The sequence below is a fragment of the Macrotis lagotis genome, chromosome 6 (genome assembly GCF_037893015.1).
Source record: "Macrotis lagotis isolate mMagLag1 chromosome 6, bilby.v1.9.chrom.fasta, whole genome shotgun sequence".
NCBI classification, from domain to species: Eukaryota; Metazoa; Chordata; class Mammalia; order Peramelemorphia; family Peramelidae; genus Macrotis; species Macrotis lagotis.
The window spans coordinates 207,128,280-207,153,831 of record NC_133663.1 but is presented as its reverse complement, the minus strand read 5'-3'; the positions used below and the strand labels follow the sequence as shown (position 1 = coordinate 207,153,831).

Genomic DNA, 25,552 nt, shown 5'->3' with positions numbered 1-25,552 from the left:
ACTCAAATTTTTTAAAATTTGTAATTTCACTCTACTTCTAACAATTTCTGAACCAAGAAATAATACTCTAAACCATGCCCAGAACAAGCAGTATTATATGGGACTTAGCTAATATCTAATAGTGCTTTAAGGCTTGCAAAATGCTTTACAGTTTTCTCCTGTGATCCTCACCACAATCCTAGGAGGTAGGTACTATTATTATTGCTATTTTATAGATGACAAAACTGAAATAGATCAGTTAAATGTCTTGCCCAGGGTCCCATCATCAAGGTAGCTAACCCTAGCTACCTTAGATTGGAAGGGTCAAAACACTATTTATGAGGAGAGAGAGAGAAAAGGGGAGGGAGAGAGAGAGAGAGAGAGAGAGAGAGAGAGAGAGAGAGAGAGAGAGAGACAGAGAGACAGAGAGACAGAGAGACAGAGAGACAGAGAGACAGAGAGACAGAGAGACAGAGAGACAGAGAGACAGAGAGAGACAGAGAGACAGAGAGAGACAGAGACAGAAAGACAGAGAGACAAAGACAGAAACAAACAAGAGATAGAGACAGAGAAACAGAGACAGAGACAGAGAGAGACAGAAACAGAAAGAAAATAGATCAGAAGCACAAAATGAGGAGGGAAGAGGAGAACATGATGAAGGAACTAACCACAACCCTTCACTAATTTCTATTTTAACTAATTGTTCTTTCTAACTAATACTAAAACATATTGTTTCTCTGATTTTGAAAGAAGAAAATTGTTTCCAACTACTCTGAAGTGAACTCCCTGGAGCAATCCGTCCTCCAAATCCATCCTCCAAAACACACTGGGAAAGAAATTGAAAAAATTCCTCCCATTTCTCTAGCCATTTTCTACAAAGTAAAGTAGTTAAATTGTCAGGCTCTTCATATTTATTAGGTGATATCCATAAAGACACTTTGGGGCAAGAGATCTTAACTTTTTTTATCTTTAATCCATCAATAATCTAGTGAGATCTCTTTTCAGAATGTTCAAAATCAATTAAATAAAACAAGTTTGCAAAGAAAACCTATTACATTAAAATTCATTTATCTAATTATGGAGGAGGAAGATTCAGAGACGCTGATTAAGAGCCTCTATCTTGAGGAGTGGGAGGAAGGAAAAACCCTGGAAACCTCCTATTTATCAAAATAGCACTTTGCAAATTCCTTTTTGGAGGTCATGCTTACTTGTTCTTAAGTGACATAGATTAGTACCAAATTAAAAAAAAAGCCTTAAAATATGCAGCTGTAATGGTAATTTTAAGTAGTATAGAGTCATATGTTTTAGTCAGAAAAAATCTACAATGACAAAGGAAAGGAAGATTAAAAAAACTTGTTGAAAAGTAATGTAAAATGTGTTATGACCTCTGAGCTGTAATTTCTCTACCACATAACGGGTCACTTCCAGCTTCAGACCATTTATTTCCCTATTCTCTATCTTCTATAGAACTTGTTAAATTCCTTTCAGTTTAACATTTCTGGCTTTCCATCTTTGTACTGTCCTCCTCCAGATTTATCTCATAATAACTTTCTGAATTAATCTAATTTCTCTTTTATGTTAGCATTCCCACCAGAAGGCAGAACTTTGATTACTAAGCAAGGCCTTTTAAATTCTATCACTTGAGGAACTTACCTTCAGTATTGATAGGAAAATAATAGTCTGTCACATCATGAGTCTTTACATAGTAAAATTACTTTTCTTCTTATGACAGTTGATATTAGGTAGATGTAGCAAATTATTTAATTTTTAAATTCATGACTCAACTCAATTAATAAGAAATAATTTCATTGATGCTCCAAGAATTTAAAATAAGTATTTGATTGCTTAATTATACAGGCTTAAGCTTAAATGAAATCTTTATAAAACTTGAGAACTTTTCTTTCCTGTCTTAGAAAACCTCTCCAATACTTCCAGGAATTTTGGATTAACTTCCATAAATTTTTAAATAGATGTTTTGGATCATTAGAAATATTAAGGATGTCATTTATCCACAATGGCTTAGAAAACCATTTCTTTTCATTTTACACAAAGATAAAGCATAGTACCAATCATAGTAAAAAAACAAGCAGGAAGAGTTTAGATTATTTTTAAATGTTTTGGTTACCACAGAGTCTAACACTAAAAGGGAATTTAAGAGTTTTTAATTGTTGGGGGTTATTGCAAATATTTCTTTTTTTCTTCTTTCACTTCCATGATTCCAAATTTTTTCTCATTAAAATCTTTTGTTTTTACATATTCCTCATTCAGAGACACACCCTTCCCCTAATGTCCACCTATTGTGCCATTTCATAACCAATATTTTTTTTTAATTTAAGGCAATGGGGTTAAGTGACTTTTACACAGTCACACAGCTAAGCAATTATTAAGTATCTGAGGCTGGATTTGAACTCAGGTACTCCTGACTTCAGGGCTGGTGCTCTATCCACTGTGCCACCTAGCTGCCCCTATAACCAAAACTTTTTTTAAAAAAGGAATGGAAAAATAAAAGCAAGTCAGCAAAAACAACCACCAGTTGAGCTTGATGGTAACTGTAATGCCCAGTCATCATTGTCTTGCTCCCATGCAAAGAAGGTAGGAGGAAGGGACATTGCAAATTTTTGTAATAGTGGTTGAGAAATCATAATAATGATACAGACAGAACAGGAAATGGTTATAATTTAGAAAGCTGTTGTACTTCAAAATTAAATTATAATCATAGAAAAGAATTTTTTTGTTAATTTTGAGAGGAGGCACTTGCAACTGGGAAATTCATGGGAGACCTCAGGTAAAAATGGCATTGGAGCTAAATTTTCAAGGAAATTAAGGATTCTAAGAGACAGACATGAAGTGAGAGTACATACCAGGAAAAAAATATATACTATAGGAAGAGATGGAGATGAAACTTGGGACAGAGAGATGAGGAAGAATCAGGACATGTTCATGCCCATGGGTTGAAGTCAAGTCATGTAGAATTTTCAGGTATGTTGTATTTGATAACAGACTGAAGAGAGTTACAGTGGAGTTTATTGAGCAGGAGAGGGGTGTGATCAATTGTACTTTATAAATGCCACTAGAAACTGTATAGAGGATAGATTGGAAAAGGGGAAAAAATTGAGGCAAAGACATCAATTAGAAGTTCATTTTAATCCAAGCATGAGAGAATGAGGGATTGAACAATAGTTCATAATAGTCATGTGAGTGGAGGAAAGTGAAAGATACAAGAAATATTAAAAAGGTAGAATTGATGACTTCAAAATTGATTGGATTTGAACCTAAATGCTAATATATAATAATCATGTCATAAAGTAAAATCTGTTTGTAAATCAATAAGATACAAACTATAGTTAATAGGTATCAGTTTATCCTTACTTGAAAGTTCTGAGTTACTTAACCAGTTCCATATACAAGTCCACATTCTACCATGTTTCTAATTGAAATCTTTGATTTCCAAACTACTAAACAACTTTAAATTTTCTCTGCTATATAGTTGAAATGAATGCAACTTACCTTATTTTTAGCATTAGATTTCCTTTCAGGCAATTAGGTGAAAACTTAGGATTAGAACCCATTTCCTGATTAATATTTCAGTTCACATTCTATTGTAAAAGATTATATAAGTATAATTACAAATTGTTATTATCAACTTTTGACACAATTGATAAGCTTTTTCTTAATAATTTCTTCTCTTTAGTGGGTTTTTTTTGGGCAGTACTCTTTTTCTTGCTTCATACCCTAACTATATGACCACTTTTTCTTATTTCTCCTCTGCTGGATCTTCATCCAGGTCACACCCATTAACTTTCAGTGTCTGAAAAGGCCTTCTCTTCTTTTCTATATTATTTCACTTAGTAATTTCATTAGCTCTCATGATGCTACTAAAATTTTTATGCTAATGATTCTCCAATCTACTTATCTACTTATCTCTGCTAATTTGAAGTCTCTCATCAGGCTATCCAAAAGTAAACTCATTATTATCTCCCCCCCCAAAATTGCTCTCTCCCCCTGCTAATTTCCTTAATATTGTTGAGAATAATGCCATCCTCCTAGTCATCCAGTTTCACAGCCAAAGTGTAACCCTCAATTCCTTTCTCTCTCTTCCCCTTCCATTTCCAATCTGTGGAAAGGCTTACAGATTTTCCTTTTGTATATTTTTTTTTACTTATGATCCCTTCTCTCTTCTACAACTTTTCCATTCTTATAATTTCATGCCTGGGCTATTGTAAAAGCTTGATGGTTTTTGTCCTGGTTTCATGTTTATCCCCTCACTTCAGTTTGTTTTCCTCTCAGTTGTCAAATTCATTTTCCTGAGGTAGATTTCTGACCATGTCACCTTCCCTACTCCTATTAAGTAGACTCAAATAGTTTGCTATTATCTATAAGATCAATCATAAAATTCTCTCTTCTGCACTCAAAACCATCAAATTATTGAGACATCAGGTTATAAATAGCTTTGTCCATCTCAGTATTCCTACACCTTGCCCCCACACACACACATATACACACACACACACATTCTATAACTTTGAACATTGCACTCCTTACTGTTCCTCAACAAGATACTATATTTCCTGGTTCTGGGTTAACTTCATTGCCTGTGCCTAAGACCTGAAATACGCTCCCTCCCTTCCTGACTTCCCTGGCTTCCTTCAAGTCACACCATGAAACCTTTTACAGGAAGCCTTTCCTAATCTCCCTTAATTATAGTGCCATTCCTCTATTGATTATTTCTAACTTATACTGTATATAGTTTGTTTATACATATTTGGATGTTGTATTCCTTATTATATTATGAACACCTTGAGAACAAAAATTACCTTTCACCTTTCTTTAAATTACCAGCACTTGTTTGGCACATAGAAGATGCTTAATGTACATTTCTTGATTGTCTGGCTGACCACCTATATCCACCATACTCTCTGTGCAGTATCCATTTTCAGTTCTTTGGAGACACTATGCCAGATTTCACTGCCATATTACAACCCCGGTAGAATTTTTGTTTTAAAGTCTTTGTTTTCATGAACTATTACTAAGGTAGATAAAATTACTATTTTGTAGCCCAGGAATTAGGATATAAACACATGCTCTTTAGGTTTACTGAAAGCATCTTCAATATAACTCTAGCAGCTAACAAAATAGGGATGAAAGGTACCAAATACTTTTCCTACAAAATTTTTTATAGCCTCTGCTATCTCTGAAAATGTTTTGCTCTATGTACCTTGTATATGAGTCGCTATTCTTGAGAAAAGAAGTCTGCAGTTCATTTAATAAATAATCTGTAAGAAATTGATTGATTAATAAAAAAAGTGACTCTGCAGGCATGGAGCCAAGATGTTGACAAGAGAACATAATTTCTAAAGGAGCTATCTTTCAAAATATTTCAAAAACTTTAAAATTATGACTCTAACTAAATTTTTGAAAGACAAAACCCACAGAAAGATCCAGTGAGCAATTCTCCAGCCCAAGGTAACCTAGAAGATTGTGGGAAGTCTCTGTTCTACAGGGCTGAAGGGGATGGGAGTGCCAGCCAGGATCACTGGGCAGGAGCAAAAGAGCTCTCTAGCAGTCCAGAAACAGTCTGCTGCAGGGGGGCGGGTCTGGGTCCCTGGTAGCACAGGGTCCTGTCAGCAGAAGCAGTTTCCTGACCTGCCAACCTAGGGAACACTAAGCACAACTTGGAAGATCAGAGGGAAAACCTCTGCCAGAGTGACTGGGGAGCCAGTATGGCCCTTGGTGTAGCCCATATCCTAGGAAAAAGGGAGAGACCCACAGAGCCACTCAGTGCTGCTGCTTCCAGAGTGCTCAGCCCATGAAAGGTAAGAGGGTAGAGGGTAACTGTGGAGGTCTCTCCTCTGTCCCTGGGACAGGACTCTGATGCTTTGTCAATATTCAGATCCTGCTTTCAGTCTGGAGCCCCCCATTGCCATAGAGCAAGGATCCTCCTCACAGCTCCAGGGAAGAGGGGTATATTTGTGGTCATCTCCAGACCAGAGTACAGGCCAGGACAACAGTCAGAGCCTCTGATAAGATTTTGAAGGAACTGAGGTCCTTGTGGGAGTGTCCCAATAATACTCAAAAGCTCAGGAAGTACCCAAAACCAGGGCACAGGATAGGGAAATGAGTAAACAGAAAAAAAAGGAACCTGACCATAGACAATTACTTTGGTCCCATGGAGGATCAAAACACACACTCAGAAGATAACAAAGTCCAAGATTCTGTATAGAAAGACTCCAAGAAAAATAGGAAATTGGCTCAAGTTATGGGAGAGCTCAAGTAAGGGAGGTAGAGGGAAAAATTGGGAAGAGAAATGAGAGCAATGCAGGAAAATCATAAAAACCAAGCCAGCAGCTTAGTCAAAGAGATCCCAAAAAAATGATAAAAAAAAGTTTTCTTCAGCCAAAATGGAAAAAGCCAATGGAGACCAAATGGAAAAAACAGTCTCCTAATGAGAGGAGAATGCCTTAAAAAAGCAGAATTGGCCAGATGGAAAAGGAGATAAGAAAAGTCTCTGAAAAAAAATTCCTTCAAATGTAGGATGGAGCTATAGAAACTGATGACTTTGTGAGGAATCAAGAAACAATAAAATATCCAAAGAGAGAAAAACTAGAAGGAAACATGACATATCTCTGAAAAACACCAGATTCAAAAGAGACAATTTAAAAATTATTGGGCTACCTGAAAATCATGATCAGGAAAAGAGCCTTGATTTCATTTTTAAAGAATTTCTACAAGAAAACAACCCTGATATCCTAGAAGCAGAGCATAAAATAGAAATTGAGAGAATCCACTGATCTCCTCCTGAAAGACATTGAAAAGAAAATAATCCCCAGGAACATTATAGCCAAATTCCAGAACTCCAAAGTCAAAAAGAAAATATTACAAGCAGCCAGAATGAAACAATTCAAATATAGTGAAGCTATAGTCAGGATTTCACAGGACTTAGCAGAATCCACATTAAGGGCTCAAAGGGCTTGGAATATGATATTCCAGAAGGCAAAAGAGCTTGGAATACAACTGAGAATCCACTATCCAACAAAACTGAACATCCTCTTTCAGGGGAAAAGATGGACTTTCAATGAAACAGGGAAATTTCAAAGGTTCCTGTTGAAACAACCAGAACTGAGCAGAAAGTTTGATCTCCAAGTACAGAACTCAGATGAAGCATAAGAGGGTGGATGAGAAGGGTAAATTATGAGGGATTTAATGATGTTGAACTGCATGTATTCCTGCATGGGAAGAAGATACTGATAATACTCATATGAACCTTCTCATTTATTAGAGCAATTAGAAGGAACATATTTAGGTAAGACACAAGAGGAAGCTGCATTTGAAGGTATAATATATTGTAAAAATGGATCATTGGGTGAAAAGGGAATGTACAGGTAGAAAAGGCTAAGATATTTCATGTAAAAGAGTCAAGAAAAAACTTTTGCAATGGAGTAGAAGGGTGGATCATGAGGGAGAATGAGGGAGTCTTTATTCCCATTGCAAATGGTTCACAGAGAAAACAAAACAACATACACACTTAATAGGGCATAGAAATCTAGAAGAAAAAGGAGAGAAAGGGGAAGGGAGAAAGGGGATGGGGGGAGATGGGGGAAAAGTAGGTGATAGAAGAGAGGGTAGATCATGGGAGAGGGTAGTTAGATATAACAGATTTTTTTTCTTTTCACTTTTTGTAAGGTGGTGGGGTTGAGTGGCCTGTCCACATTTGAAGAGGAACAGTGTGAAAGGAGAAATAGAATATTATAAATGGTAGGGGGAAGGAATGGATGGAGGGAATTATAATCAGCAACATCTACTATGGAAAAATATGGAAGTAACTATTCTGATGGACTTAGGATAAAGAATGCAATCTACCCCAGAGACAGAGTTGATAGTGTCTGAACCCAGGCTGAAGCACATTTTTCCCTCTTTCTTTCACTTTATTTTTCGTGAAGTTTTTTTTTTTATTTTTGTGGGGGGAGGGGGTATTATGTTTACTCTTACAAGACTTTTAGTAGGGTATAAATAAATAAAAAGTGTAATTTTTTAAAAAGAAGAGAAAGTGAGTTCAGTTTCATTGCTTATAATGAAAATATTCAAATATACTCCTTGATTTCTCCTGAGCTCAATCTTGTAATATTAAATGAATGAAAAAAAAAATGAAATGAAGCACTTAATTAAAAAGGAAAGTAATTGAGAAAATAAAGCACATCAAGATTATGAGTAATAAGACTATAATCTGAGAGTTAAGACTTAAAAAGTTGTGATACTCACAAACTTTTAACGTTCTGGAGAATACAACAAAAATAAATCTCAGATTGGCTAAAATTTCGGTGGTTATGAATTGCCATAACAAATTATTATACCTCTATGTTTTGTTGTGAAATTCAGATCTATCTGCCTGAGATGAGAGCAGTATTCCAACCTCCCTCTTTTCCATTTGGATGGAATTTTATTTTTTTTCAGAGCACATTGATGTACATTAACTCAATATGATCATCACAACAGTCTGATAGAGTATAGAGTGAAAATATGATTTTTGCATGCATAAGGAAACTGAAATTTTGAGAGGTTAAGTGATTCTATAACTACAAACAAGACTTTGCTCTCTAAGTCACCAACATATAGGAAACACCAAAAGTTTAATTAATGATTTTTATTGTAAAATTTTTAAATTTGTATACTTTTATTTTGACTTCATTTTTTGGCCTTCAGAATTTAGAACTAACTGAACTTTGCACATTGTTAGGTGGTATAATGAAACTAGAAAGTGACCAGATGGTGAGTTTGTCTCATCTAAATGCTAGTAATGCTGCTTCAAAGTGTCTGGGTCCTCACAGGACAATGCCTTCTAGGGGTTTCTGCCCATAGGGCCAGTGTCCCTTCCTATTCTACTAAATCTATCCTAATTATTTCTTATATATTTTCAAATAATCAATTACAAATTTGTTTGAGAGTCACAATATTGCTATATGACAGTGTCCTGGCACTGTCTTGTATTGCTTGTTCTGGGGGCTAAAATACCAAAGATGATTTACAATAATTGACCTAAGATCCAAAGGAAAGTAAGTGGTTGGACAAGGACTAAAACCCAAATTTCCTGATTTCTAGTTCTGAGTTCTTTCCAAAACATGTCTGGCATCACATATAGAATCAATACCTGTATTTAGACATTGTCATTAATAATTTATGTACAAATTACTGATCTCCTTTCCACCTTCAAAAGTAAATTCTATTTCAAGAAAGAATTCTCCTAAGAGAGAAATAATGGATTTATTTTTAAGCATAGTCAATAAAGGAATTAGTTTTGCTGGACTGTGCACATATGGTAAAAAGGCTTTGATCTGATTTGTGTTTTCCCAATAAGGATAGAGGGAGGGGGATTTTTAACAATCAGAAATTAGATAATTTGAAAAATATAATTAGGGAAAGCCTATTTTTAGCCTGACCAAAAAACTTATTTTCATAAAGACCTATTTCTTTAAAAAATGCCAAGTGCTTCATTTACTAAGTAACAAAAGGCTAAATGAATATAGGGAGTTTTCAAAGTCAAAATAAAGTCTTAGAATATATGGATAATTAGAAAATGAGTAGTTCGGAAGAGAAATAGGAATACTCAAAGGCAGAATTTAAGGATGCCAAAACACTTTTTTCCCAGTTTAACTTAAGGCTATGCAGATCTACTATTTACTATAGATGTTTTTCTGTAAGAAATTAAAACAGACTTCTATGAAAGCAACTTCAACAATTTCCTTCCTACTTATAATGTCTGATTCTAGTATAAAGCTAGTATGAATAGTTTTACTTTTAAACAAATATCAGTCTAAAATTCAAAGTAGTCTCCTAAAACGATTTGAGCTACAGTTAATGTAATTTAAAATCATATTTAATAATTGGTTATTTTTTATTTAATGTTAATTACTAGCTGGTTAATTCATGAGCTATCCTTTGCATGCAAATTTTCTAGCAGAAGAAATGGATTGATGGTGACTTATCCACAAGTTCAAAGCTTTTGCAGGATAACTAGTTTAAGTCAAAATCCTGAATAGCTGTAGACTCAGGTTATTATATGTTAGTCCACCTTTGCCCCTCAAAGGAATACATACCAGGGTACTTTGGGGAAACTAAAAAAAAATATCTATTTTCTTTCTGAATCCTGTCTTGACATTAAAATGTTAATCAAATCTATGAATATAACTATGCTGTTCCTAGTAGAAAAGTTAGAAGACAACTGATCTGTTTTTCTTTAGTTCAGAAAATAATCGCACAAGTAGGAGAAACAAGATGATGAACAAGAATAGAAGCATCTTGGACAATTTGTTTTATCTGAAGTTAGCAAAAGATGTTTTTTCTTTCATTAATCTCCCTCAATTCCTTGGAAGTAGAACTTCACTTAGTATGGCACTTTACATTGTGGAGTTTTAGAAATGCAAAAAGAGGTCAAGTCCAAGTCCCTCATTTTGCAGAAGAAGAAAATGAAATCCAGTTTGGTTGAGTGATTTGCCCAAAATTACATTGCTAGTTAAATTAAGTCAACAAGGATTTATTGAGGGAAATATATCATAACACTGAATGAGAAAGAAATGAACTTACCCATAAAGTGGAAGTAGATACCATAATGTATTAAAACCAGAACTCAACATTATGTTGCTTACAATAAACACACTTGAAATATAGAGACACATATAGAGTAAATATAAAGGGGATAGAACAGACTCTAAGAAAACTACATTTTGCCTAAAAGCATCATAGATAATGAAAACATATTTGCATAAATGGTATAACATCCAAATTCTTTTTTTATTTAGGTTTTTGCAAGGCAATGGGGTTAAGGGGCTTGCCCAAGGCCACACAGCTAGATAATTATTAAGTATCTGAAGCCAAATTTGAACTCAGGTATTCCTGACTCCAGGGCTGGTCCTCTATCTAGCTGCCCTAAAATCCAAATTCTTAAAGGAAAAGTTAAAGTGGTTATAGGAGACAGTAAAATATATTAGTGGAGGACCTCAACTTTAACCTTTAAGAACTAGAAAAATCTAACCATAAGTAGACAAGAAAAAATTTAATAAGATGAAAAGAATTTTAGAAAAGTATAAGAGATCTGTGTTTCCTCTCTAAGGAGTAGGAGGAAAAATCTTATCTCTAAATGGTTAAAGCAACAAAATAGGGAAAGAGAAGATCAATAATTTGGGCATATAATAAAAAACAACAAGAAAAGTAACAAATTAAAAATATTGCAAGTCAAAAGGAGAGACATAAAAATTGAAAGAAAACCATTAAATTAATAAATACAAGTAGGAACTAGTTGTGAAATAACTAATAAAATAAATAAAACATTGGTTGATTTTACTTAATTTAAAAAAGAAGAGAGAAGAAAACCAAATTACCAGGAAAAATGAAAAAGGTGAATTCACCACCATGAAGAGAAAATTAAAGTAATAATTAGGAGTTATTTTGCCCAATTATATGGCAATAAATGTAGCAAAATGGATCAATATTTACAAAAAATATAAATTTCCTTAACAGAAGAAGAAATCGAATATTAAATAACCCCATTGTAGGAAAAGAAATTGAACAAACCAGTAATGAATTCCCTAGGAAAAAAATTCCCAAGGCCACATGAATTCAAAAACACATTCCACTGAGCATTTAAACAATAATGTATTCCAGTACTATGTAAACTATTTAGGGAAATGAGAAAAGAAGGAGTCTACCAAATACTTTTAGCTACACAAATGTGGTACTGATAACCTAAAGCAGGAAAAGCCAAAACATAGAGAGGAAGCTACAGACCAATTTCCCTAATGAATATTGATGCAAACATCTTAAATAAAATACAAAGAAATCACAGAATTATCACAAAGATCTTACATTATGGCCTAATCTAGGGTTTGACAAACCCAAAACTCCAATATTTGGGAACAAGAAACCACTATTTGCCAAAAATTGTTGTGAAAACTGAAAAACAATTTGGCAGCAACTAGATATAGCCCAACATTCAAATCATGTACCAAGATAAATGGTTAAAAGGAGTACATTATTTCAACATAAAGAGTGATATGATAAATTAGAGAAACAGGGATAAATTTACCTATCAGATCTATGGATAAGGTAAGACTTTATGACCAAACATGAGATAGAGAGAATTACAGGATATAAAATGAATTTTGATTACATTAAATTAAAATGTAGAAAAAAGAATTTGGATGTTATACCATTTATGCAAATATGTTTTGTAGAAACAAAACCAATATAGCCAAGATAAAAAAAAACAGAAAGCTAGAGGGAAATTTTACAAGTTTCACTGATTAAAGACTCATTTCTCAAATATATACAGAACTGAGACAAACATAAAAATAAGAGCTATTCCCAAATTATAAATGGTCAAAGGATATAAACAAGCAATTTTCAGGGAAAAAATTAAAGCTTTCTAATAGTCACGGAAAAATAATTAGAGAAATGCAAATTAAAACCATTCCAAGATACCACTTCACACCTAATAGGCTAATATGACAGGAAAAAAATAGCAAATGTAAGGAATGTGGGAAAAATAAAACACTAATGCAGTATTGATGAACTTGGGAACTGATTCAAGCATTCTGGAAAGCAATTTGAACTATGCCCAAAGTGCTATAAAACCATGCATACCTTTGGATCAAGCAATACCACTATTGGTTCTATAGCCATAGAGATGAAAAGGGAAGAAAAAAGACTTATATGTACAAAAATATTTATAGCAGTTCTTTCCAATAGAATTGTAGATTGAGGGGGCACCTATCAATTAGGGAATGGTTGAACAATTATGAGATACAATTGTGATAAAATACTATTGTGCTATGAGAAATAATGAACAGTATGTTTTCAGAAAAATCTGGAAAGACTGACATGAACTGATGCAAAGTGAAATGAGGAAATCCAAAAGAATGCTGTACACAGTATCAACCGTATTGTATGATGAACAACTCTCAATCACAGCTGTTATCAGAAATATAATGATCTATTAGAGTTCTAGAAGACTTGGGAAAATTTCAGAGAAAGAACTGGAGTCTCAATGAAGATTGAAGCATATTTTTTTAACTTTATTTTTATTGGGGGGGGGTTTAAATTTTCTTTTGCCACATAACTAATGTGGAACCTTGTTTTACAGGATTTCAAATATATAATCTATACCAAACTGCTTGCCTTCTCAAGGACAGGTGAAGGAAGGATAGAGGAAAAAACTCAAAAATTCTAAAAACTGTTAAAAAGTATATGTAATTTAAAAATAAAATAAGAGAGAAAATACATATGTTAAATTTTGGGGGGGGGGGCTCTTAAGGAAATCATCATAGCAAGCACCAAAAAATTCTATAATTTGTTTCTTTTTCACCTGTGCTTGTTCACTTGATTTTTCTTCTTAGGTTTATTGCTATAGCTAATGTTCCTAGAACTATGTTAAATAGTAGTGGTGATGGAAGTTATTTCTATAAAATTCTCAGAAAGACATTTCAAGGCCAAAAGGAAGAAATTTTGGACTCAGTCAAATTCATAAATTCTTCAAAAATAATCAAATGTTCAAAACATTCAGGGACTAATTATCAAATCCAAGACTTTCTAGCTATCAGGTTAAAAGTTCTCTTTGTGGGGTGGCTAGGTGGCACAATGGATAGAGAGCCCTGGAGTCAGGAGTGCCTGGGTTCAAATGCAGCCTCAGATACTTAATGATTGTCTAGCTGTGCCACCTTGGGTAAGCCATTTAACCCCATTTGCCTTGCAAAAAAACCTAAAAAAACAAAAAAAAAAACAAAAATGTTCTCTTTGATATAATTGTATTTATCCTGATGCTGAGTAAAAATAAAGTAAGATATTAAAAAACCATCCAGACAAAGGTGATTAAAAAGATAAGCAATGATTTTGATCAAATTTTCTTCACAACCTAGTTGGTAGTATTGTTTTGCTGGTAAATGAGAAGAACAGATTGATTTAAACAGAGATTTATATCTCAGCCATCAGTTCTTAAAATGTGTTCCAAGTTCCCTCTTCCCAATTCTTTGAATTCTTGTCAGTTCAAATAATTGGTATATAAGGCATTTTAAGTTCTAATATAGTCAATATCAATTTGAGACATGGTCCTTCATCTCCTGAGGTTACAGTCTAGATTCAGATAGCTATAATGCATAATGCTATATGTTAAGTGCATCCAAGAGCTGCAAAACAAATGCTATGTGAAATCAGAAGCAGAAATTCTTTAATAACAGCAAAAATAAGGGAATGCACTCAAAACTTTACAAAGTGTCTAACTCAAGGACCCAGGACAACTTGAAACCTGACAAACTCCCAAGTTCCAGAATGAAGTCCAAAACAGATTAAAATGAAATTGGAAAATATAGGGGCAGCTAGGTGGTGCAGTGGATAAAGCACTGGTCCTGGAGCCAGGAGGACCTGAGTTCAAATACAACTCAGACACATAATTACCTAGCTATGTGACCATGGGCAAATCACTTAACCCTATTGCCTTGCAAAAAAATTAAAAAACTTAAAAAAATACAATACAGTATAGATTACCTAAATTGGTGGATTTTTTTTAGGTCAATATACAGTCCTCAGGGAACATTTTCTATTTGAATCTGACACCACTGTAACACTGGAAGTTTTGGTTTGGATCACCTCTTTAATAATATTATTCTACATAATTTATTTTTCTTTGATAATTAGAAGTAGTATACTTGCCTTTGTTTATGAATTGGGAGAAAAGATGGAACTAGAAATGGAATTGTTATTTTATAAATTCCATAACTAATACCCTAACTCAATAAAGTGAGTTGCTAAATAATCAAGTTGGCAACTAAGAGGCATAATAGCTAGAGAATGTCAGATTTTTAATTAGGAAAATCTGAATTCTAGTTCTGCCTCAGGCACTTACTATCTGTGTGAGGCTGGACAAGTCAATTAATTTATTAATTAATCTATTAATTAATTAATAAATCTGTTTCCTCATCTGTACTTATTACTTATAAATTCTTTTTGTTGTTTCATAAATTCTATTCCTGATATTTTTAAACTCAATAAGATTACTAACTAGGGTAACAGAGTTAGCAATTGGGTAATTTAGTCAGTTCAGTACTGCAACTAGAATGAGGAAGATCTGAATTGGAATCCCACTTATTGACACTGAGCAACCTGACCTGTCTCAATTTCAAAGACTTCATCTGTAAAATAGAGATGCTAATAGTATCTGTCTTCCAGGGGCTCTGAGAATAAAATAGAAGAATTAATATATGTAACATATGTAAATTAATATATGTAGTAGATGTTAAATATTCATTTATGTTAATATGTTAAAATGCTTTGTAGACCTAAACGTAATATATAATGCTATCTACTATGATAGACAAAATCAGTCACATTACTACTATTATCATTAACATTAATACCAATTATTTGTTTTATTTCAAATATTTGGAATACAAACCATCCTTTGTTTATGGTACCCATACTGAAAAACTTTTCTTATCAATTTTATTGTCATCACAAATATCTTGGTACAAGGAAATAAAAGGTTTGAACCAAATGCACTCAAATACAATTAAATGATCAGAGTAGAGTAATATAATCCTAATCAAATAAAAACATTAATAGCTAAACCATCAAATACTTCATCGTCGAGTTTCAGAAAAGTCTTAAAAGGGAATGGATACTATAATATATAAGGATGCAAACCAAACAATCATATAGAAAAATGCTATGCACATGATCAAAATATTTGTTTAAATTTGGTTTTTACTTATATCATTAGATCAATTGATTTTTTTTTTAAATTTGAATTTAATGTATGAGATGTTCTTTCAAATTCTGGCTGTTCATCTCCTTATTAACTAACTAGAGAAAAGGAACAGCAGCAGGTACAGAGAGTGGGATTGTACTTTCCCTCCTGTCCTACCTCTGTATGTGACAGGTATCTCTAAACTGGATGCTCACTGCCCATTGACTGTGAAGAAATTTTCTCACTGATTACAGTTGATTTTAAATTTTTTTGCCAAGTACCAGAATGGAAAGGTGACAATTTCCAGCATTCCACGAGAGTCATTAGAACTAATGTATTGAAAGTGAAAATAGTACATAAGCCACCCATGGATAATATATTTATATACTGGTCTTTGAAAGTTAAAATTGCCTAGTTCTTCCCAGGTCCCTTTAAGACTTAGTCGAAGCAGCTTCAGTGAGTCAGTGGAGTGAGGTTGTGGAGGATAAGAATATAGCAAAGTCGCCATTGTTCCCAGTGGAGTATTCTTTTCTTAAGAGTGTAAGTTTCCCATGATTAATTGATATCACATACATGACATTTCTATTATAGTAAATTATAGAAAAGTAATCAACTGGATAATGATACTATTACAGGATGATAAGACCATTATGTGACATAAAACACCGTACAGTCTACATGTAATCAATATATACTTTGGGTAAGCACATGGAGCAAAATAAATACATGAATTTAAAAGACCTTTATATGTAATAATTCATGTTTTTAATGTATAGGTACATAGTTCTACATATACACATTCATTTCATATATATGTGTGTGTGTAGTATGTGTAAATATACATATATACAAATATAGTTTTAAAATATGCACATGATAACCTTACTGGTCCAGAGACCATTTATCTAGCAACTTCAACTACCAAGAATATACTTTAAGAACCAGTTCTGTGAACAGGCAATTCAATTTAATAAATATTTATCAACCACCTTCTAGGTGCAAGATGCTAAAACTAGAAACTAAAAAGAAAAAAAAAAGACAAAATAATCTGTTTAAAAGGAACTTTTATTGATGTTATAATTGAATTATATATATATATTAAATATGTATTATAGCACAAATTATAATCCTTCTGACAAGATGGGCCCCAGGCAACCCAGACTTCAATCAAGATGGAATGAATGCATTGGTTATCCTTCCTTCCCCAACCTTCTTGCTACTGCTTCCTTCAACTTCCTCAATCCTTGTTGGACACTGAGCCACCCATCCCTATCTCTGAGAGAGGGAAGCCAGAATTTCCACTACACTTAGACCCTTGGACCCACAATTTTCTTTGCTTAAAATATGTGAAAATATGTGAAAACTGGATTGAGCTGCTTGTAATGCTTTGTTGATCAGAGAAACAGCAGCAATCTCATCCAAGTAAAATATGTTTTAACATTATGAATGTCCTATGGGTCACGGTGATAATGCTCTCCCACCTATTCCCCAACATTTAGCAAAAATTTCTCCAAATGGATTATCATGTAGTAGATATTATCCCCACACTACTAAAAGGTAAGAGCAAACCACTGTAGGCAACTCACAGAAATTTCAGTGGCCTGGATATATTGAAGTGATGCATTAGAAATTTATAGTCAGCATGATCTCAGATGAATGACTACAAAAGAACACAAAAGGGGGGGAGGGGGCAGAGCCAAGAGGCAACAAGATTGTCTCTTAGTTGCTCTCTCTCAAAACTTATAAAATAAGGACTCTAAATTTTTGAGAGACAGAATCCACAGAGGGATCCAGTGAGGCAGTTCTCCAGCCCAAGGTAACCTGGAAAAGAGCAGAAAGGCTCCACTCCATGGGAGCCAGCCAGAGTGAAGGAACTTCAGCCTCCAGGGTGCTGAGAGTCGCGGCTCACCACAGGGGCAGTTTCCTGACCTATGCTTGGGAAGCATTGGGCACAACTTGGGGGATCAGTGGGGGACCACTTCCAGAGTAAACACATGAAGCCCAGCCCTCAGGGCACTCAGCGAGCAGCTTGGCCCCCCACAACCCAGATCCAGCAACCTGAAGCAGGAGCAGGTAAGCAGGAGTTCCCAAGGCGTGAGTGCTGAGCCTAGTAAGGGGAATGGAGAGAGACTGCTGAGCTCTGTCCTCTGTTCCTGGAAGAGGACTCTGGGGCTCTGACCACATTCAGATCCTGATTGAGGTCTAGGCCCCCCATAGAACAGCAGGACCCATCCCACCTCAGCCCTGTGGCAGAGGGGTGCACTTGTGCTCATGCACAGACCAGGAGGGAAGACAGAGCCTCACACATGGAGATCCTTGTGGGGGGGGATGTCCCAATAATACTCAAAAGCTCAGGAAGCACCCCAAAACCAGGTACAAGCTGGAGAAATGAGTAAGCAGAGAAAAAAAAAGGAACATCATTCAGAAATACTTTTCATATATTCCCAAGAAGGATCAAAACACTCAATTGAAAATGAAGAAGTACAAGCTCCTGCATCTAAAGACTCCAAGAAAAACAGAAATTGGACTCAGGCCATGACAGAGCTCAAAAAAAGACTTTGAAAATCAAGTGAGGGAGATAGAAGAAAAATTGGAAAAAGAAATGAGAGAGATGAAGGAAAAACATGAAAATAAAGTCAGTAGCTTAGTCAAGGAGATCCAAAAAAATGCTGAAGAAAATAACATGTTAAAAACCAGCATAGGTCAAATGGATAAAATAGTCCAAAAAGTTATTGAGGAGAAGAATGCTTTAAAAAGCAGAATGGGCCGGATGAAAAAAAAGAGATAAGAAAGCTCTCTGAGGAAAACAAATCCTTCAGATTTAGAATGGCACTGAGGGAGGCTGCTGATTTTATGAGAAATCAGGACACAATACTTCAAAACCAAAAGAATGTAAAATTAGAAGAAAATGTGAAACATCTCAGTGAAAAAAAAAAAGCAACTGATATTGAAAACAGATTTAAGAAAGATAATCTAAACATTATTGGAATACCTGAAAGTCATGATCAGGAAAAGAGCCTTGACATCATTTTTAAAGAATTTATATAGGAAAATTGCCCTGATATCCTAGAGCAGAGGGCAAAATAGAAATTGAGAGAATGCACCTATCTCCCCAAGAGAAAGAGATCCAAAAAGAACAACCCCCAGGAATATTATTGCCAAGTTCCAGAACTCCCAAGTCAAAGAGAAAATATTACAAGCAGCCAGAAGGACACAATTCAAATATCGTAGAACCACAGTCAGGATTACACAGGACTTAGCAGTAACTACATTAAGGGCTTGTAGGGCTTGGAATATAATATTCCAGAAGGCAAAAGAGCTCAGAATGCAACCAAGAAGCAACTACCCAGCAAAACTGAATGTCGTCTACCAGGGGAAAAGATGGACTTTCAATGAACCAGGGGAATTTCAAATGTTCCTGTTGGAATGGCCAGAGCTGAACAGAAGGTTTGATCTTCAAATACAGGACTCAGGTGAAGCATAGCAAGTGGAGGAGAAGGGGAAAATATGAGGGACTTAATGATGATGAACTACATGTATTCCTGCATAGAAAAATGATACTGATAATATTCATAAGAAACTTATCATTTAATAGAACAGGTAGAAGGGGCTTTTATAGATGAAGCACAGGAGAGAGCTGAATTTGAAGATATAATGTGGTATAAAAATGGAATCAATAGCTAAAAGGGAAATGTAATGGTAGAAAGAAAAAGGAGAGGGGGAATAGGCTAACACATTTCATATGATAATTTTTTTTATTACAATGAGCTATTGCAATGATATGGGAGGTGGGAAGGCAAGGGGGAATGAGGGAACCTTCACTCTCATCAGAGGTAGCTAGGGAAGGAAACAGCATATATACTCAATGGGGTATAGACATCTGGAGTAAGAAGTAGAGAAGGGGGACAGGGGGAAGGGGGGTGATGTGAGGGATGGAGGAGAGGATGTACCATGGGGGAAGAGTGGTCAGATATAACACATTTTCTTTTTTACTTCTTGCAAGGGGCTGGAATTGGATGGCCTGCCCAAAACCATAGGGCCGGGTGGATGCTGGGCTCAGGGCCTCTTGGCCCAAGAGATGGGGATCTGTCTGCTGCATCACTCAGCTTCCCTACAGTAGAGACAGAGTGAAAGGAGAGAGAAAATATAGTATATGGTAGTGGAGAAGTACCAATGGAGGGAGTTGCAATCAGCAATGGCAACAGTGGAAAAATATAGAAGTAACTTTTGTGATGGACTTATCATAAAGAATGTGATCCACCTGCAACAGAGCTGGAGGTGTTGGAACACAGACTGAAGCACAATTATTATTATTATTATTATTATTATTATTATTATTATTATTATTATTATTATTTTGGGGGGGTTAGAGAGTAAATGGGGCTGGGTGGCTTGCCTGGGGCCACACAGCTGGGTGATTGTTGGGTGTCTGAGTCCAGATTTGAACCTGGGTGCTCCTGCCTCCAGGGTCGGTGCTCCATCCACTGCACCACCTGGCCACACCTACCATTATTATTTTTTTAATTTTAATTTTAATTTTTTTCTCTCTCCTTTATTGCTCATGCGGGTCTATATTTTTGGGGGAGGGGTATTATGTTTACTCTTAAACAAGAATAATTCAGTAATGTATAAAAATTATTTGTACAAAATAATTAAATTTTAAATTAATTAAATTTTAAAAAAAAAGAACACAAAAGCTTCCAAGCTCCCCATCCCTACAGATTTGAGGGGTATATTCCTTCAGGTCTATAGTATTTCTATTTCTCCTCCATACTGATACAAGCACTAGTAACTGTGTAAGTGTCTTCCCTTCCAAGATTGATTTTTTTTACTTAGGTGAAAGAGGCCATACTCTGACTCATTTCTTACCTAGCCTGAATGGTTTTCCCTCAGTCAAACTGATACCTGTTAAAGACCTTAGCTTAAAAAGGTCAAGGCCTCCCACAGCATCCAGGGCCATCTCTAACTGTCCTGTTCTATATCTGACCACTGGACCCAAATGGCTCTAGAGGATAAAGTAAGCCTAGAGACTTTGTAGCACTCCCTCATTTAAATTCAACTCACAAGAGTATCATGGCATCAACTCCCTGTTGTCATGGTCCTCTTCAAGAGCAAAAGACAACCAACTTTAGCAGCCATGAATTTTGATTTTGTAATGTTAGTTAGTTTTTGCCTATATAAAAGGGTAAAAACCCATAAAACTCAATTGCTGACAACAGTCCTTAGCAATAGTGCCCAGGCTTGTCAAATGTTCTTGGAGATTTAAGAATACTAATTGTCCAGGCAGAATGCCTTAATTTGTGGACAGATTTTTCTGTTCTAATTGACACATATGCCCCATTACTAGACAGTTTTCTATACTCACAATTGGTTTTTGAGACAAGTTACCTTTGACAAATATACATGTCCTTACATGTAGGCCTTACAAGTAAGGAGTAGGATGTCTAAAGCAAAATCTATGAAAGACTGGTTCTCATAATTTATCCAAAGATAGAATGAGAGAGTGACATTGGGAAGTGGCAATGATCTCTATTTGGACATTCTCCTCAGCCTAGAATGACTTTGAGAGAAATTGCTCCTATCTCAAAGGGTTTGAAAGGAATGTCTTAGAAGTTTTGAGAGGAAAAAAAAATTTGCAGAACTTTTGACAAGAAAATTTATGCATTATAGAAAGAAATTAAGTATCACAGTAGATAGTATGCTGATATGGAATCAGGAAGACATGAATTCAAATCCAGCCTCAAATATTATTAGCTGTGTTACCCTGGGCAAGTACTTTAACACTTGTCTCAGTTTCCTCAACTGTAAAATGAGGGTAACAATAGCATCTACCTCCCAGGGTTGTTGTATCAGTGAAATAATATTTAAAGCACTTAATACAGAAAATGTGCTAAATACATTCTTATTTTCTTCCCTTTCGTATAAGTGGATATTCTTAAAAAAAAACTTTTAACCAAAGATTTTTTAAAAGATTCACAATAAACTAAAATCAATATAAAAATTTCTTCTAGTAAGAAAAAGAATGTCTTCAAATGAAGATTAAACGTGCAGTTTTAATATACAATAAACAGTAATAATCCATCACTTAGTCTCACATCTACAGAAATTCAGGTAGAATTTTAAATCTGAAATTCAAGCAATAAAAACTTGACCTGTGAAATATATATATATATATATATATATATATATATATATATACACATGTATAAGTTATATACTTATCTCTTCTACTGAAACTCTGCTGACTCCAAAGTTCACATTTTCATTTCCCTTAAAATCTAGAGTTGTGGGAGGAAGATATAGTGTCATTAAGATAGGACATTTAGCCTAGAAACCAAAATATTCTAACAGGTTTTTAAAAAAGAATATACATATGTGTGTGTGTATAACAAAGACTAATGAATATTACAAATATTTATATATGATTTAAGTGAGATCATCAAAACAAGTCAATTTACTTAGGAAACAACTAGATTGTACAATTCTTCAATAGCTTATTGTTTTATGCACATATATATATATGGAGAGAGAGACAGAGAGAGAGAGCACAGAGGCATTTGTATGTAACTTGAATCAAAAAACAATAATAGGAACAGAAAAATTATCAAATATTTCTTTTTCTAATTTTAAGATAGGTCATTTTTATATAAAATTAATTTTTTATTTTGACAAAACCATAAAAGCTTCTAGGGAAGTTCTTGTATTGAATACTTAATTCAAAATATAATTTCAGGATAATCTCTTCTAGGAAGCTATTATACCAACAACAGTTTAATAGACAAATAAAAATGTAGAATTACTTTTAAGTATGATTTCATAACAGAAACTATCAACATTTTAAATGTTCTATATAAACAGAAATAACAGCAGTGGTGAACATTTTGTCCATTCTAAAGGAATTGCAATAATCAAGAACAACAAGTTTATTTTATTAAGTATGAAGTAAAACAATGGAAGAGGAAGGCAGTAATAGAAATGAAGTTTATACCCTATTCCACTGAGTTTCAAAAAAAACAGCTTCTCAGAAATTGATTAAAGAGTACAAAGGCTTCCAGGGCAAACAGAGATCCCATAGATTGGAATGAAAACTGACCAGATCATTCTGTTCTCTCCCTTAAAATTCTAGAATTTTTGAGTTTAAAGAGTCATTTTATAGGTGAAAAAGTTGAGAGAGCTAGAGGGGAAAAGTGGTTTCTTGCAAGTAAATTAATAATGAAACTATTTCTATATACCATGGACCAGAGAGAATAAAAGCTAGAATTGTTCTACCCATAGAGAGTAATGAAGATATCAACAGGAGAGGAAGACAGAGTTATATAGAGAAAGGTATAAAAACATATGGAATATGAATGCATATATATGTGTGTGTGTGCATATGTATATGTGTAGATATGTCTATATATATACATATATAAAGTATATAAACATACATGGAAACATGAGTTTCCATCTAGAGACATGAAGAAATCATGTGAGCGATATAGAAGACAGAGATAAGTGAAATCAAAGGGTTAGAGTAAGGAGTGAAGGGGGCAGGGATGGTACATCCAAGAAATATTGGAACAACTTTGCAAAGAATAAATCCAGGGGTTCTCCTTCCTCTCTCCTAGAACTAGCAGCAACAGTGAATGAGGTCACAGCAGCAACAATTTGAGGGAAACAATTAGGCAAAAAAAATTTTGACCAACTCCCAAAAACTCTCCTCCAGGCAACATTCAGAAGCTCAAATCAAAATGAGAGATCACATAAGTGTTGATCTGGGGCATAAAAATACTACAGAAAATGACTGGGAGAAGTCAGAATATTTTTATAATAAATATTTTATTTCATTACATTATTATATTGTGTTATATATTATATATTGTATTATTATATTGTATTATATTTTTGAGGGGGAAAAATTTCACAAATACAAGATTTCTCATGAAATTCTTTTGCTTTTGCATCATTGAAGGTTTCATAGACGAAGAAGTTATTATTTCCTGAGATGACTCTTTGGGATAGTTCTAGCTATTGGGAAATTTCTCCTTGCATCAAACCTATATCTGCCTTTCCACAATTTATATCAATTAATCCTAATTTGAGATACCAAGAAGAACAAGCCTAAACCTTTTCCCAATTGCTAGTCTTTAAATGTTTGAAAAATATTTATTATGTCCCATTCCCAACTCCCTTCTTGAAACTTTTAAAAAAAATCTTTGGGTCGTTTCTAAACTCAATAATCTCAAGACCTTTTACCAGTTCTGGTCACTCTTCTTGGATCCTCTCTAGATTATCCATAGCCTTCCTAAAATATGGCACCAATTCAAATAGATGTTTTTAAAAGCCAGAACTTTTAGCCTCTGTTTCATCTAGAAATATTCTTTAATTACTTGGACAAGGAACAAGTATTGATATTTATAATTTGTAGCTAATTTTCCAACACAGGCAAGCTTTCTTTTGAAAAAACCATAATTAAGAAAGAAAATTTTTTCTCCAGATGAAAATCATATATATATATATATATATATATATATATATATATATATATATATATATATGTTTTAAAATAAAATAGAAATGATTTTGAATAATATAAAACTCAGTCAGTCACTATAAACTCTCCATGTCTGTCCCAAGTTATCTATTTTGTATCCAACTTGAACTGCAAACCCCAGAATCAACAGCAATAAATACAAAGTTTTATATCTAAAAAGCCAGCAGTGGCTTCCTCACTAATAGCATAGGAAGAATGATTAGGAATGTCAGACCAGAAGTCTTTACAAGTTGAGGAGGAGTACATAAGCACAATTTGGGTTTTATTTAGGTTCTTTATGCCTGGATGCAATTTTCTTTTTCTTTATTAGCAGCTCCTGGATCCCTTTCCTCATCAGCACTTCCAAGAGGAGGAGTGGTCATTGGAAACTTAAAGGTAAGTAGATCAAGTGTCATTATTCCCATTTTGCTGAAAAGAAAATTGACGCACAGAGGTTTTCCTCAAAAACACATAGTTATTAAGTATCAAATCTGTCAGAGGATTTGAACTTACATCATCGGAAGGCAAAAATTAGACTATACTATACGGTCTCTTGTGTTTATTTTTTAAATTTAAATATAAAAAAACAAAATTATAATAAAAAGCTATCTCAGCGGACATTCTTGCCAAACAAAAGAGGAGGGGGGGGGCCCCTCTGCTAACACCACATCTGACAAGTGTGACCAAGGTCCAAAATCCCCAGCATAGGGGATTCCCAGTATCTTGCATAGACTGGAGGAGAAAGTGAAAGAGGAGAATGAGGAGAGGGAAGAAGAGGATAAGAAGAAGGAAAAAGGAAGAAGAGGTAGAGGAGAGGAGGAAAGAAAATATATTCCTAAGACTGGTATAAAGCATTTAAAATTCATTATTATACTTCCAATTGAAATCTATTACCGTACTGCCAGGACAAATTCCAGTAGTCTAACATACATGTGAAATGATGAAGATTATTCAAATAAAAGTCAATTTGGGGCAACTCGGTTGCACAGTGGACAGAGCACCGGCCCTGAGTTCAAATCCGACCTCAGACACTTAATAATTACCTAGCTGTGCGGCCTTGGGCAAGCCACTTAACCCCATTGCCTTACCAAAAAAAGTCAATTCAGGGAGCAAAAAAAAAATGTGATTTTTATCATTTAAGTATACTACAGATCACCTGGACAAAAAGAAGTGAAGAGTTCAAGAAACCAATAAAAGTATGGCAGAGAGAAAATATATAGTATGTATGAAAGATTTCCATTTTCCAGAAACTTGCTTGTAGCTTTCCCTCTACCAAAAGCAGAGTAGCTAATAACTGCTTTATTTGTCTTAATGATGATTTTATCCTCCCAAAT

General features: G+C 34.4%; 1 protein-coding gene across 9 annotated transcripts in view; it reads left to right on the top strand.

Annotated features, from left to right (window-relative positions):
- HTR1F (5-hydroxytryptamine receptor 1F) overlaps positions 1-25,552 on the top strand; it is a 163,141-nt gene that overhangs the window by 125,175 nt on the left and 12,414 nt on the right. For 7 of the 9 annotated variants that reach the window (XM_074192284.1, XM_074192283.1, XM_074192281.1 and 4 more), the window contains one exon: positions 24,550-24,614. The gene's annotated coding sequence lies outside the window, so the exon portion shown is untranslated. The remainder of the gene's footprint in view (positions 1-24,549; positions 24,615-25,552) is intronic. The other 2 variants (XM_074192285.1, XM_074192277.1) reach the window with 1 other exon arrangement.